This window comes from Lacerta agilis, chromosome 8 (genome assembly GCF_009819535.1).
Source record: "Lacerta agilis isolate rLacAgi1 chromosome 8, rLacAgi1.pri, whole genome shotgun sequence".
NCBI lineage: Eukaryota > Metazoa > Chordata > Lepidosauria > Squamata > Lacertidae > Lacerta > Lacerta agilis.
In genome coordinates, this window is record NC_046319.1 from 13,209,028 (window position 1) to 13,223,677 (window position 14,650).

Below are 14,650 nucleotides of genomic sequence, written 5' to 3' on the forward strand. Positions count from 1 at the left end.
ACAGACAGAGGCAGCAAGTGCCCCCGCTTATAAACTGTTTGTTTTCCTTTTTGTCCCTTTTGGTTTCGGGGCACCCCACTGGGCACCTGACTCTTTGCTTTGTCTGCACAACCTCTCCACCCACCCGCTTGCCCCTTCGCTCCACACACACCCCCCACTTCTCCCTCTCAAATAAGATCTCTCCATGTATTTTTGCTTTTCGGCTTCTCTCGTTCCAACTTCAAAGGTGCCCCTTCATTGTCTTGGAATCGGCAGGCAGTGGCCCTGAAACACGATCACAGCCAGGCACAGTGTAGGTCACCCCCTGAGCACCCTGCCTCGAGCCTTCAAAGGGATGGACAGATGCTTCCCTTTGCATGCTTCACAACCCTGGTTACAGCTCTTTCCTCCCTCCCTCCGTCCCTCTCTGGCCTCCATGCCCCCCCTTGCTGCATCGCTGTGTCACCACAGCTCAGTTCTCAGAGCATCTGCTTTGCATGCAGAAGGTCCCCTTCAGCTAGGAGAGACCCCAGTCTGAAATCCTGGAGAGCTGCTGCCAGTCAGTGTAGAAAGTGCTGAGCTCAATGGACCAAGGGGTCCAGCTCAGGACAAGGCAACGTCCTATGTTTGTAGAGCAGACTGTACCACTTCATTTTGCAGGTGGGACGTACCATTTGAGGAAGGGGTGTAGGTCAGTGGTAGAGAGCCTCCTTTGCATATGGAAGGTCTCAGGTTCCATCCTTGGTGTCCCCAAGAGGGGCTGGGAGTCCACATGGCTAGCTGCACCAAAGGTTTTACTCAGGATACAGCAACTTCCTCTGCTCTCTCTTGTCCTGCTTGGAGACGCCGGCCTCCTGGCCCTGCCAGTAGCACAGTTTGGCACTAAACTAGATGTGAGGGAGGTTGCACTCCACAATGAACAGGTGGGAGGTTGTGTTCTGCCCCCTGTTTTTCTAGCCCCCACCCCCTGCTGGTTCTTCTCTCCCTCCCCCCCCTCCCCCCAGCCTCCATTGAACCAAGATCTCCACACTTGGCGTCTCAGGTGGTTTGAGATGTCTCCACTAGGTCTGAGGAGCAGGAGTGGATCTACTATGAAACGAATGAGGTTTAAGCTTCAGGGCCCCTAATCCCAGAGGGGCCCCAGAAAGTCCACATTTCTTAATTTTTTTTTAGATCAGTAGACCCAATTAGAGTTGCACAAGTCGAAAACTATTAGGCGTAGGAAATCTTTATTCACACCAGTGACTTTGACATATGAGATAATCCAGTACAGCAATTTTAATCAAAATATTGAGTTGTAGTAGTTATTTTTCTTAAAAAATGAATAAAATTGTGGTGATCTGTCACAGAACAACCCCATTGGAGAAGATAACTAGGGTTACCTATACCTTGTTGTGGTTTGCAAAGGGGACCCTATAACAGTTCATTCTCCAGGGCCCTCAAAATGTGGGTCTGCCACTGCCAAGGAGCCCCAGAGAGCTTGCCTACAACTGAGCAGAGAGCATAAGGAAGGGTGTAGCAGGGAGTTTTGGAGCCGTAATTTGTCCCGAGGGGTCAGTGTTGCAACCTCCCTGTCTCAGCCCATGAGCATCCCAGAGCAGCGGCAGTGGGGGGGGGGCGGCGAGTAAAATATGCCTTGGACTTTGTGTTGGGTGTCAAGTGCAAACTCCTCAGCCCTGGTCAGAGTTGGGAAAGCTATTTCAGATCTCCAGGGACCATGTGAGCCCCTCCCTAAGGATGGGGTCAGGATTCCTCAGCCTCCCTCTCCCATGGCAGAAAAAGCTCATCGGGAAATTAGCCTTCTCCCCTTCCCTTCCCAGCCAGCTACCCCTCTATGTTTTCACTGGCTTCTTCACAATAAATTCAGAGCAACCTCCTTGTTGCAGTCTCTAGACAGTTTCTTAAGGTACCTCACCTTAAGTCTGTGCTTGTGTGCAGAGGGATATCTCTTTGCCCCCCCAGTCATAATTGGTTACATTTTTGTTTTCTCATAGCCTTCACGAGGGTCCTGGCCAACTGTTGGCTTGTACCTGCGGCCTCATTAGGGAGGGCAAGACACCTCTGTTCCCCAACAACGCCTGCACCATTTTCTGAACTCGTTCCTGGGTTTTATCTTCAAGAGTCGTTTGTTCCTCTCCCTCCGCCCTGACTTCTGTGGAGCCCAAGAAGTGCCTCATGCATGCAAGAGTGCTTGTGTAGCTTTTGAAGAAATGCAGGAGTGCCTGTGTAGCTTTTGAAGAACAAATACGAATGAATGAATGAGCACCACAGTCACCCCGCCGCCCTTTTCGTTGGCCTTCTATCTTATTGTTCACTTGTCCTCTGAAGGCTCTGCTCCCCCGTTTCTGCCACGTACCTCTCCTGGGTCTTATTTGACAGCAGCATACGGAGAATGTTTTGCCAAAATGGCACCTTATTGCACTGACACTGAACCAACAGTAGCGCAAGTCTTAACACCAAGAGCGAAATGCAAAGGTGTTGCGTAATGAATCGTAGAACAGTCCAACCCCCTGCAACGCCGGAATCTTTTCCCCAATGTGGAGCTCGAACCCACAGCCCTGAGATTAAGAGTCTCGTGCTCTGCCAACGAAGCTATGCCAGATATTCCCCCTGCCCTCAACCGGAGAGCCCTTTGAGTCTCCCTCTCTTTCTTTTTCATCTACTCGGAAGCCTTCCTTTACTTCCCTGTCACCCTAATTGATTGCATTAACCTTTCAGCGTATTGGATTTCTCCGGCATCATGCAGAGAGATCTGTGCAATATGCTTATAATCTGGGCCGTAATGGACAGGGAGCAGCCGACAAACCCCCTTTGCCAACAGGTTCCCTGACAGATTGGCTTTCCGAAAACGAGTGGTGGTGGGGTGGGGGGCAGGGGGTTGGTTTGAGGCATGATGGAAAGGGCACGACATGAGTATCATTTGCACCTCTGACTGTGTTTTTTTTTTGGGGGGGGGGAATTGGTGTATAAATGCAAAGCAGCCCTGGAAGTGCTGAGTATTATGATGGCTGAGTCCACCTTATTTGTACGGCCAGGTCTTCATGAGCAAAAATTTTAAACGTCTATACGGGCATATTTATAAACGTAGAAAATTATGAATGGTGTTGAAGCATGGCTGGGACAGGGGGGCTTTTCCCAGTCTCACATAACACCAAAACTCAAGATGAAATCAGTTGGTAATCTAGACGCAGGGCTGGCAAAAGGAAGGGCTGCTTGCAGTAGAGATGTGGCGGTGGACAGTGTCTTCTAGTGGTTAGTGCATCGGAGTAGGATCAGGGGGACCCAGGTTCAAACTCTTCTTGCCCATGAAGCTTGCTGGGTGACCCCAATCCAGTCTACTGTCTTGCAGCCTTATCTGCCTCATAGGGCTGCCATGAGGATACAGTTGATTTGGGGAGAACTATGCATTCCAGTGTGAGGTCTTACAGAGGAAAAGCAAGATAATAAATGCAGTAAATGGCCACCTGCTTAGCTTGTGTACACACCATGCATTGAAAGCGCATTGAAAGCAACCTGCTTACCGCAGAGATTCCTGAGAACTGCTATTTGCCCCTTACAGAGCAGCAATTCCCAGCATCCTTAAACTACAGTTCCTAGGATTCTTTTTGGGAAGGCATGTGCTGTAAATATGGTGTGCATGCAGCCTCAGCTGTTGTTTTATTTAAATGGTCCTAGAAACCAACCAGTCCATTCATGACAGCTCACATATAATTGCTGAGCAGAGCCTCCATGTCCAGCAGCACTCTACCTCCGACAGCCAGATACTGGGAATGAACAACAGGAAAAGGCCTTGCTCTTCCTGTTCTTACTCAGGAGGGTCACTGTATGGCAGGATTCTGGATGCTCTTTGCCTTAAGCATCTAATTGTTCTTTTGAAAGGGTCTGTTAAAACCAAAGCAACCAATTGCGGGAACTCGCCCAGAGCTGGCTTCTGTTGCTTTTTTAAAAAAAAAAATGCAGGTGGAGCCTAGAGCGTAAACTGAAACCAGATCAAAAGCAGGAAACGAAGCTGATCATTCCATCATTTTTTTGGTCTGGGGTGGGGGGAAGCGTGGAGGGGCTTGGGCAGTGCATACGTGGTTTGTCTCCCTATTAAATCCGGGTCCCCTTTAGTACTGTGGAGACTCTAAAGTGTGCTTGCACTTGCGTTCTGCAAGGGCTGCCTAAGCCCTTCTTTAGAGGCAGCCCTAACAGCTCACGACGGTGGTGAGGATGATAATGTTTCCTGGCACCAATAGATAGATATTTTATTGACAATGTTTTAAAACGTATAAAAGAGCAACTGGAAGCCCACATGATGGTAAATTTGCCAAGATCTCCCGTAAATGCGAGGGTAGCTTTTCTCTTTATATTTAAAACGTCTCTTCCCCAAGCTGGGATGGGATGTTCGACTGAGCAGGGGACATTCTGGGAAGAGGAGTCTGTGGGTGGAATCACCTTGAAGCATTACCCTGGGCAAAACTCTGTGGTAGGCAAAATTTTGAGGAGCACGGGAGACTTGTGATGTCATTCATTCATTCATTCATTGCATTTATATCCCACCTTTTCCTCCATGGTAGTGTACATGATTCTTCCCCCGCTTTCATTTGTTCCACACAACAATCCTGTAAAATAGGTTAGGCTGAGAGGTCGTGACTGGCCCAGTGGGAGCTCCATGGCTGAGTGGGGATTCGAACCATGGTCTCCGAAACTGTAGTCCAGCACTCTAACCACTGCACAACACTGCCTCATAGATTACATATTTCATTTCGGAGAGGGCTTCTCTCCAGCGAAGAAACAAAACCTTTGCTTGCACGCTACATTTTTGGCTTGTGCGTTGGTACCAAAGCTTGACACACCATCTTGCCTACCGGAAGTGGGTGACGAGGAGCGTTCAAAAGAAGCGGTGTGTGTTGGTGTGTGTGAGAGAGGATGAGAGTTCACTGAGATGAAGCAAAGGAGGGAAGAATGGAAAAGAGGGATTCAAAGAAGACGGCAGCACCTCTGAATGGAAGAGTAAACAGGCGCTGGGCGGCATTAAGTTAATTGATTGCTCTGCAACAGGCGGACACTGTGTTATTCTGTCGCCGTGGCAACAACCCCCCAAAATTGTCAGCCTGTTTGGATGAAGTGAAGCGAGACATTGTCTAATTTGCGGTGATCTGGGTGTTTGTTTTTCCTTCTGAGGGGGCGGGGATCCATTGATCTGTTGTTTGCTCAAAACTCTCGCTCTAGTTCTTTTCTCTTTTCCTTTTTTAGAATAATCATCATAATAACATTTTCTTTATTAAAAAAGAATCAGAGGTGGTTGGAAGCAGGGGGGTGGAAATGTTGATTGTTTCCTCAAGTTACCTTGGTTTCGTCACATGGGCCGCAGAGGTAAAAAACAAAACAAAAAAGTCATCTCCTTGCTTAACCTCACGGGGAGGGAATTAGGAGCGTTGCTGAAACTGGGAGTTGATTCATATCTTCCTCATGGAAGCCATGCAAAATTTCAGCTTAGCGATCCGAAACATCTTGTTTCCTTTGCCAGGGCAGGAGTTGGATGGCTGGGAATTAAAAGAAAGCAATATTCAGCATGTTCTTTAAAAGAAAAAAAGAAGACCTTTCCCGAACAATTTAAATTTTATAATTCAGTATTTATTTGCCAGCTGAGTGCCAGGCACTGTATAAAAGATCGATCCAGAGCAACTTCTGCTTCCAGGTTATATAGTCTATCTATGCCAGCTTATAAGACCCTTTCCATTGTCCCCACCAATGGAAAGTGTTGGAAACTCAGATCTATAAGCTAATTGCCAAATTGCACCTTAAGCCTAAGTTACAGTCGCTACAAAGGACTGTCTAGGTGCCTTTTTTTGCAGTAAGATGCTGGATGGTGATTCATTTCACTTACATACCGCTTTATATTGTAAAGAAAAAAAACTCAGAGTGGTTTGCAACACATTAAAACATCAAGTAAAAGAATCCAAACTAAAACAAATGCAAGCTTCAAGGAAAATGTCTAAGTGACATTTTGCTTTCCCCATATTTACTTACCAACTTAATTTATAGAGCTGCCCCATTGCAGAAGTACTCTAGGAGGCCAGTGTGGAGTAGTGGTTAAGAGTGTCGAACTAGGACCTGGGAGATCAGGGTTCAAATCCCCACTCAGCCAAGAAGCTCACTAGGTGAACTTTAGCCAGTCACAGCCTCTTAACCTACCTCACAGGGTCGTTGTAGGAATTAACTGAGAGGGGGGATGAACCATTAGAGGGATATAAATGGAAAAAAAGCTCTTCTGCTGACCTGCTTAAGAAGGCTGGAGGTACCAACGAAATGGAGATATCAGTCGCCGACCTGGCATCCAGAGACCTCCACGTGGTCGCAGTTGGACCCACACCAGTCGCAAAATGCACCTGGAGCTTGGGGGATTTCGAGCGCTGGTTGGGGACAACAAGAAGCTGAGCAGCCTAACTCTTTAGAAGGAGAAGTCAGTGATTATTCATTTTCATTTATTCCAATAGCATATATACACCTGCCAAAAGGCACTCTAGGCAGACGTAACACAGCTTACTGACACATCATGAATAAAAGAGTACGGTGTGGCAGGAGATCAAAATCACTGGGATTTCTGAGCTTTCTTCAGTCTCGGGTTCTTCATCACCATCATCTTTGGTCTCACTTCACAGTGACTCGGTGGCCCAGTTAGCATTTAACACTAAGCCATGGTTAGCCAAACCATGATTTGTCTGTAACTCAGCTGAATCAACAAAACCATGCCTTGATTCTCCAAAGTTTGGTTTCATTTTCCAGCTGCTTCTGCCTTTGGAGTTTGGCAAGTGGCTGTAGTGGGTTGGCCAAGCAAGCCATGCTTAAGGAAGGCTGCTCATATAAATCAAGCCAAGGTTCATAAGGCAACAGCAAAAACTTGGCTTCAGATCATGGTTTGTTGGCAGTAAACAAACCATAGTTCAAGCACAAGGCAAGGGTCAACCATAATGCTATGCTGTGGTTTAATTCACCACAGTTTATTAAATCCTGGATCAGTGTGTGAAGAGAGGGTCTTTAAATATTCCCATTTTACAGGATGGTAGAACGGAGACTGAGAGAAGGTTCCCACCACAAAGACCACCCAGTGGATATTTAGCAGAAAGACATGAGGCATATATCTAGATCTCCCATTTCATGGGCCTAGATATCAGGTCCTACAACCTAGGAAAACACACACACACACACACACACACACTAGCTGGGATTCCTGTATTGCAGGGGGTTGGACTGGATGACCCTCGGGGTCCCCTCCCAACTCTACAATTCTCTGATTCCTTTTTCCCACCCTCTCCCACTCAGCTGTTGCCTGAACTTCAGTGGGGGTTACCTTGCCAGGTTCAGGTTTGGTGGTGGCGGTGGTGAGTTGGGGGCAGCATCTGGCGCTGAACATCATCTCCCCACCCAATTCCAGAATGGAGCGGAATTTCCTGGGGGCACCCCTGCTACAGTTCTGCGGGTATGATGCACATTTGTGTTACTTGTGCGTTGTGTGTGTGTTTTTGAAAAAAGAGCAAGCTGCTTGACTGGCAGAAGCGGCAGTTGAAATGAGGTGGTTATTGGCGTCAGGAAAAGCTAAATAACCCTGTAACTGGTATGAAGGTGAATTCATGGTCTGGTGAGCACTGAAAATATGAGAGTTCTCTAGACAGGCAGCGTGGAGCAGGAAATAACAGCGCAGAAGCTTCCGAGGAAGCCTGGATAGCCAAGGGCAGGGCATCAGGACGAGAGGGGTCTGCTAGCGGCTTTGTAAGCAGGGCGGCACATTTTTCATCGCCCGGAGTGAAATTCAGAAATGTGATCAACCTCATTTTAAAAAGAAAAAGAAAGAAGGAAGGAAGGAAGAAGAAGCAAGTTGCTAGTTCTCAGGCTTCTGGAGAACAGCTTGAAAACATCTCCAGTGGGGATGGGGGGGGGCGTTGTTTGGTTCAGTTTGCATTTAAAAGTTTGTGCTTTCTGAGACAATACGCCAACCAAAAACACAGCCAAATTTGCACTTTCCAAATTTTGCAATGTGGTTCTCCGGCCAAGTAATGTGCACAAAACTGCACATACTAGGGTAAAATGTTTCTAGAAATTCACGTTTTAGTGAAAAGAATTTAGGAAACTGTGTTATATTAGTGAAAACCAGGCTCATAAGTTGGTGTGGAGAACCGAAGCAAATACAATCAAAAAAAGGAGAAACTGAGAGAAAACTGAAATAAACTAATTCTCCCATCTTTAGTCTCTAGACCTGGCCTTTTCACCTGTGCTGCCCTTCCTTTTTGCCAGGAAATTTCCAAGAAAGCAAACTGTGGAAATAAACAAAGCAAAACTGTTTGCAGGTATTCCTCCTACACAGATGCAATCTCCTTGCAGTGAAGGAGAAACAGATTTTAAAAAGAGAGGAGAAAGCCCATGCAACACCTTTGTATATATGATGCACAGCCACAAGAGGCTTTTATCCCATGGATCAGGGCTGCTGCTGGTTGCCACATAAAATTATTGGGCGACACTTTGTACCTGATGGTGTAGGGAGTTTCCCTGGCAAGGGGATTCTATCAGGCCAAATAGTGGGAGGGGAGGAAGAATGCATGAAACAGCCTTTCATTGGCGTCAGGAATGCCGGTGTGTTTTTATCCAGAGTGGCTGCAAAGTGCATAAAACCCTTTAAACAATGGGTTGGGGGCTACTGTAGGAGCAAAGTGTATTTTGGGGAAAGGGCGCATGCTTTGTCCCCAACGTTAGATTTCTGAAAGATTAGATTAGACCAGTGTTTTTCAACCTTTTTTGGGCAAAGGCACACTTGTTTCATGAAAAAAATCACGAGGCACACCACCATTAGAAAATGTTAAAAAAATTAACTCTGTGCCTATATTGACTATATATAAAGTAATTCTCTTGAATTTTTCAATTTTTCCCACGGCACACCAGGCAACATCTCGCGGCACACTAGTGTGCCGCGGAACAGTGGTTGAAAAACACTGGATTAGACGTTAGATTTCTGGCATATTTCATATTAATGCTTCCTTCTGAGACACATTTTTCTTTAGGTTGTTTCTGCTCAGAGCAGATCCATTTATTGTATTTTTTGCTCCATAAGACACACTTTTTTTCCTCCTAAAAAGTAAGGGGAAGTATCTGTGCGTCTTATGGAGCAAATGGTGGTCCCTGGAGCTGAATTGCCCAGGGGCCAAGAGGATCATGCTTTTTATTTTACAAAGAGAAAATGGAGTGTTGAAAGCAGCTGATCAGCAAGAGATGGGAGAGAGATAAGAGTCCCGGCTCCCTTTCAGCCCCACCCTCCATTGTTGAATGTGCTGCAGAGGGAGGTTGTTTGTTTCCCCAGCGACATGTGACTGGCTGATTAGATTATCTGTCTGGAAACTAGAAAAGGCTCCCTTTCCTTTAGAAGCTGCAGAAATGTGAGTTGAACCCCATAAAAACGGGGCTTTTCCTCTTTGCTTTTCCCCCTTTGCAAAAGGAGCTTTGCTTTTCCCCCTTTGCAAAAAAAGCTGCAAAATTTTTAGCTGATCCTAAAAAAACAGGGCTTTTCCCTTTGCAAAAAAGCTGCAAAACTTTTAGCTGATCCACAAAAAAACAGGGCTTTTAGAAGAGGAAAACCAGAAAAAAATTTTTTTCTTGTTTACTCCTCAAAAACGAGGTGCGCCCTATGGTCCGGTGCGCCCTATGGAGCGGAAAAATGCGGTAAATGAATGGATGTAGCTAACTTAAGGCCATCCATTTCAATAAGGTCTACTCTGAGCAAAACTTACTTGGATCGTCTCCTCTGAAGTCCTGTTGATTTTGATGGCGTTAATGATGCAAGTTAAGCGAGCTTAGGACTGCCACCTCATTTTAGTTCCCTATATTTTATTATTCAGTCATAATACATATGTGAAAACAGCTTTCCACCAAGCAACCACAGGGAGACAGCAGTTGTGGGGCAGCGTGCTTTCCTTCCTTGCCCCCCCCCCTTTGCCACTTGTGCATAGATGTCAGCTACATCGGTCTTGCAGAGTTTGGGCTGAATGTGCTCCACTCACAAGTACATTACATAAATTACATAGAATCATATAATTGTAGAGTTGGGAGGGACCCTGAGAGTCATCTGAACCAACTCCATGCAATGCAGGAATCCAGCCCACAGCCGTTGCTGGATGGGCTCCAACCACCAACCTTCAGGTTACAGCCAGCCGCCACATGGATCACCCATTGCGCCACATGGATGCACAGACATGGATGCTGGCCAATGCTTGCTTGGAGCTCCATGGCTCCGGCCTGAACAAAATCTGTGCTCCTTGCTTCTTGCCTAAGTTGCACGGACCTGATGACTTTGCAAGCAGGACCCTCAAAGTCTGGCTGGAGCAAAAAAAACAAACGTTTCATTTTATTCCTTAGGCTTATACCCCAATATTTCCCCCGAGGAGTTGCAAGCAACGTATGTGGCTCTCTCTCTCTCCACTCCCTCCCTGCCCCTAGCAACTATATCCTCACAACAAGCCTGTGGTGCTGGTTAGGCCAAGAGGTAGCAAGAGCACCCAGTGAGCCTTGCAGCTGAAGGAAGGATTTCAGCTTTGCCAGCCCAAGCCTGACACTTGAATCATGACACAACACTGGCTCCCAAAAGGGACTCTGATTAATTGGTGGCAAGGATCTGGGAATTCCGCAGTGCGCGTGTTAACATTCCAGGGCGAGACTGCAAGCAAGGTGTGCAGGTGGGCCCAGTGCCAACTCTCCTGTGCGACCCACAGGAGAGGCAGGAGCAGCAGCCGACCAACCCCCCAGCGTCCCCCTTCCTGGCTTTGGGCTTTTTCTTACTCATTTATTTACTATTATTTCCCCCGCCCGCTTGCCTGGCACTGTAAGAAGCAAAGCGAGCAGGGAGGAGGAAAGCAGGAACGAGAAAAAAGGATTTAGTAACAATCCTGAACATTGCAAAACTTTTATATATATATCCTTTTGAATAATGTGTCACAGAAACTGATGGATGATAAAGGGGGAGAAAGGGCCCTGCGAAGAATCCGGCTCAGCCAGTTTCTCTTATTTATTTATTAAAGAAAGAAAGAAAGAAAAAAGCTGAGATAATTAACTTTTTTTTGTTTTGTTTGTGGGCGACTCCCCAGACTGGCAACTCTAGGGCGCCTGGCAAATGGAGCTTGGTATCAGCTCTGCCAGAGTGGCACAAAGCAAGCCGGATCTGCCTAGTGACTGCCTCGAAACTGACAGAGTTTGTTGGTTTCAAGAGGCCAGGAAGGATTCCCAGATTGCAGGCAAGGATCGGGAATCCCTGGCATCAGAAGGAGCCCCTTGAGTTCCAGCTTTGTCTTTGCGAAGACATCCCAGTCGAGAAAGTGAAACTGTTTGAGCCTTGCTGGGTGTCACCAGGACTAGGGAAAAGCAAGCAGCATTAACTACTCCAGCTGGGGACATTGGGGATTCCATCCTTCCTTGTGTACGCATCCCATATATGCCTAGGAGTAGATATTTCCGTAGTGGAGCTAAAGGGATAGAGTAGTTCATTGCTTTTATACCAGCCTTTCCCAACTTGGTGCCCCCCAGATGTTGTTGAGCTCCATCTCCCATCAGCCACAGCCAGTATGGCCAGGGATGATAATATCTGTAAAGCACCACGGGGAGGCTGCTGTAGATCAGGGGTAGGGAACTGGTGCCCCAACCTAACAAACTTCAATTTCCAACATCCTTGACTGTTGGGCATGCTGGCTAGAGCAGATGTGTGCTGGAGTTCAAAAACATCTGGAAGCCTTCAGGTTCCCCATCGTTTTTCTGCAACAGGGCTAACCAGTGTGATGCTCTGCAGATGTTGTTAGACTCCACAACACCCATTAAGCATGGCCAAAGGTCAGGGGTGATGGGAGTTGGAGTCCAATAACATCTGGAGGGCACCATGTTGGAGCAGGAAGGGGGATCTGACTCTAGACCAGGGTTTCCCAAACTTGGGTCTACAAGCTGGTTTTGGACTACAATTCCCATCATCCCTGTTCCTGCTAGCTATGGAAGATGGGAGTTGTAGTCCAAAAAACAGCTGGAGAACCAAGTTTGGGAAACCCTGCTCTAGACAAATGGATTTTCAGGTCTTAAATTACAAGAGGGCAGGTTTTGGTTGACATCAGGGGAAGCCTAATGGAACCAGTTTCCTAGAGTGGTGGTGGGGTGGGCGCTCCCTTTCTGGGGGTCTTAAAGCAGGAAGTTTAGGGGTGCTCTGGTTCTCTGGGTTCCTAGAGGGAGTTGGATGAGTTGACTTGCAAAGCCCTCTCCTAACACTACGGCTCCATTCTTCTTGATCTACAGTGTGGAAAGTCACACTGGGGAGTGTGGCGGGGGAAGAAATGAGATATTTCTGTTCTTCCCTTTAGTTGTGGGATCAGGCACACAAGTCTGAGTGATGGCAAGGTCCAGCCTGAGATAACTGATGAAGCACGAAGGTGCTTCAAGCAGTGGAGGAGGAAGAGAGTGATAGTGGTGGTAGAGTACTGAAACTTCAGGCCGGGGGGGGGGGGGCAACCATGGCCCTCTAGACCTCTCTGTCTGGCCCTTGGAAATATCCCCACACCAGAAACCCCTCACTGGCTTTGCTTTACCTTGAGTGTTTTTTTTGATGCACCCTTGAATCCTGACCATGTACAGGTGAAACTCAAAAAATTAGAATATCGTGGAAAAGTCCATTTATGTAAGCAATTGTTTTCATTAGCTACTGGAGTTTAATATATGAGATAGACTCATGACATGCAAAGCGAGATATGTCAAGCCTTTATTTGTTATAATTTTGATGATTATGGCGTACAGCTGATGAAAACCCCCAAGTTGAAATTGTTAATTTGGGGTTCTCATCAGCTGTACGCCATAACCATCACAATTATAACAAATAAAGGATTGACATATCTTGCTTCGCATGTCATGAGTCTATCTCATATATTAGTTTCACCTTTTAAGTTGAATAACTGAAAGAAACGAACCTTTCCACGATATTCTAATTTTTTGAGTTTCACCTGTATTTTGCTTGTCTGAATGGTGGATGGGGGGGGGGGGAGAGTGTGCATAGAAGCCAGCCTACTGCACAAATATTTTTAAATATATATATACACTTTTTTGACCTGCCCACTTTTGCCTCTGGGCCTCCCCAAAAGGTTGCCCAGGAAGGACCCCGGTACTGTGGTGAAAGCCAGCAAACAGATGAGGGAGATCAACTCAACTCAAGAACGGGTTTGCCTGGACTGAGGGAGCACCAGCAAATCTTGAGGCTATATAAGCTGACAGTGGTACTGGATTGGCTCTTTAGTGTTCTATGATTCCCAAGAGAAAGAGGATATTAGTCTGTGACGTGTTTATACTCAAAAGGACCTGAATTTCCCACCCTCATCTGACCAGTGGCCCCTGAGTCAGCTGCATAGCAGGTAAACAAAAAAACAAAACCCTGATGTCTAACCTGCAAGGTCTTAATGGATTGGTTTTGTTCAAGCATCATTTTGAGGGAGGATGGTCCATTTCAGACACTCCTAGTTTTTCAGCACAAAATGTGCTGTCCTCTCCCTCGCTTTTAGCCTTTGGCAGAAAACAAAGCTCTTTCATTTAACATATGCTGTGGACCAAAAAGACAGGGAGGATGTTTTTTTGTTTTTTTTTAAAAAAGGTTTTTTTCTTGTAATTTCCCCTTTCTTTTTATTTTTTTAAACTCAAGGATGTGTCATTTTTTTGTTTCAATTTAGCATTGGAGAATTTTATAATTTAGTAATTAAAATCTCTGATAGGCTTTAGAAATTGCAGCTAATTGAATTTAATGGGAAGATGATTTTCAATTTTATTTGATTACCCAGACCCCTGGCATTGGTATTTATGGGGGAAAAATGGGAAATGTGCAGTGTGGGCTAAGATGGCATAATTGAATTAGGGCTAATCGGATTTCTTCGTCATGAATTTCACTATAATTTTCCTATAATTTTCCATTAGATATCTAGTTTACAAATATTCACAAAGAAATGAAGCTCTTTCGGAATGGAGATTGCTGGCTAACAGGATTACCAAGGCGATTGCATGGTGATGCCAAGCCAGCCTCCTTCGATAATGCAATCGCTACGTCTGCCTCACACTCTCCTCCCCCCAATCCTCCACTTCTGCCTCCCCCCCCCAACACCCGAAGATCCTTGGTATCACCCTGGCACCACCCTGCTTCCTTCATTTCCATTTATTTTGCTAGTTATCCATATGTGCTTTTAGTCTGAGAACTCGTGCTTAACATCAGAAGTGATGGGGGAACCTTTTTCCATCAGAGGGCCACATTCCTTCCTGGGCAAGCTTCCAAGGGCCATATGCCAGTAATGGGTGGGACCAGAGTCGGAAACAGTCAGAACTGGTTGTTGGAAGCAGCAGGAGGACATTTAGCACGTGCACACCTCAGTGGCGTAGCAATGGGGAGCACAGTGGTGATTGCCCCAGTTGCATAATTCTGAAGGGCACAACCAGACGCCCCCACGGCAGTCTCCCTCATTGATGCCATGTGGCTGAGCTCCTGCTACCTTATAGAGCTGCGGGGAGGCAAGCCAGGCCCAGGCTGGATCTTTGAGGTTCAGGCAGTGCCTCCTCTGCCTTGTGGCCAGTAAAGGGGCACCTGGGCTGGCCGAGAGGCAAGGTTGGTCTGGATATCCTTGAACACTGCACAAAGCGCTGG

General features: G+C 46.6%; 1 protein-coding gene across 4 annotated transcripts in view; it reads left to right on the forward strand.

The window, feature by feature from the left end:
- CASZ1 (castor zinc finger 1) overlaps positions 1-14,650 on the forward strand; it is a 310,573-nt gene that overhangs the window by 151,625 nt on the left and 144,298 nt on the right. The window lies entirely within an intron of this gene.